The sequence below is a fragment of the Arvicanthis niloticus genome, chromosome 3, assembly GCF_011762505.2.
Source record: "Arvicanthis niloticus isolate mArvNil1 chromosome 3, mArvNil1.pat.X, whole genome shotgun sequence".
Classification (NCBI taxonomy): Eukaryota; Metazoa; Chordata; class Mammalia; order Rodentia; family Muridae; genus Arvicanthis; species Arvicanthis niloticus.
The window spans coordinates 12,232,997-12,234,607 of NC_047660.1; the positions used below are offsets into that span (position 1 = coordinate 12,232,997).

At 35.1% G+C, this 1,611-nt stretch overlaps 1 pseudogene; it reads right to left on the minus strand.

Moving 5' to 3' along the window:
* Nucleotides 1-399: 399 nt before the first annotated feature.
* LOC117705140 (hsc70-interacting protein pseudogene) lies at nt 400-1,022 on the minus strand (annotated as a pseudogene).
* Nucleotides 1,023-1,611: the final 589 nt, after the last annotated feature.

Sequence of the window (1,611 nt, forward strand, 5' to 3'; positions counted from 1 at the left end):
CATGCATAAACCAACACTCAGTAAGGGCTGTGCTTAGTATTGTGGCCGACCTCTGATCTTGTCTAACAAGTCACTAATTGGATTCATAACCTTTGGGTTGCTCTGAGATTTCTTCAGCATATTTGCTGGGTTCTGGGCCACATGCTGCTAGAACCTCTGGATCAATGAGGATTTCATTGGCCAGTCATCCTTGCCATTTTCAACATTTGTCCTCCTGTTCTGAGCATTTCTTGAAAAATCAATTGAAAAAGAGCCAAACTGATCTCTGAGCTGTCTTTTTTCTTCCTTTTCCTCTGTATGGACTCATGTCTTTCTCCATCTTTCTTCAGCTTTTTTATTCTATTTTCTCTTATTCTTCACTCTTTCCACTCATACTTTTTCCAGTGTTAAGAATTTTTTTTAAACTTGTTTCAGCATTGCATCATTATCATAATACAGTTTACGGGCAAAGGCAAAATGGTGAGCTGCTTCTTCACAGTGATCCTGAACTCAGCTTTCCCTCTACACTTGCATAGAAGGGCTGAATCATGGTTTCTTTCAATGGCCCTGCTACAGTTTTTAATGGAAGTGCTTAGCTCCTGTAATTACATAAAGACAATGGCTCTCTTAGCATAATAGGCACACTAGGATTTAGTTGGATAGTGTTAGTGAACAAGTGAATGGCTCACTGCAGGTACCCATAATTTACAGCTTCAATGGAAGCTTCTTTTTTTTTTCATTTGCTTTATCCGTTATGTCTTCTGTTAGCTCATTTTTACCTCCTGTTTCTTGAGAGGCATCAGTGTCTCACTCAATTACACCTTCACTGTCAATGTCTAAATCACTCTCCTCACTTGATGTTTTCTTTGTCTTCTTGTTTTTCTGTCTTACTATCTTTTTTCCTTGATATTTTCATCTGAATTAGCTATATGAGTAACAGGTGATACTTTACCCCCAATGATCTCCACCTATGACCTCAGAATGTACATATCTTTGGTATAAAGGATCCTCAGATCCTGCTAACACATCTTCACAAATCCGAAACTCACTCACTCTGTCTGAGACCATGGTTGGAAGGTGGAAAGCTAGGGGTGGTGGGTGGCAGTACAGGGTGGATGCCATGTCCAAGAGTGGCTCAATGTGACTGAATAGAAGCTGAATTTTAAGAAGTCCAAAAACTATAATATATACTGATTGTCATTCATTGTTAAAATATTCAACAAAATATGTGACAGTGATTTAAACAAAAATTTACTGATCTAGGATTTTATATTGGTAAAATCATTTGGCTAATTTGTGAGTCATTACTACTAATTCTTTAATAACTTTTGATGATCTAATCAGGTGAATAAGAAGATAAAAAGTGATAAGTAATTACATAAGTAAGATATATCCTGTTAATGTCTAATGAATTTGTCATTTTCTTATATTTTTAAAATATTGAACCAAAAGATATTAAATAGACATGTAATATGTTTGTGAAATTTTCTTTAAAACAAAAATACATATAGTATTTATATGCTGTGTTTATTCAATTCTGTGTCCCTCATCTTTCTTATTGAGATGCTAAGATTCATTAACATTCATCTTAAAGCTTAATCTATGCATGCATTAGGTAATGTCAATATTCTT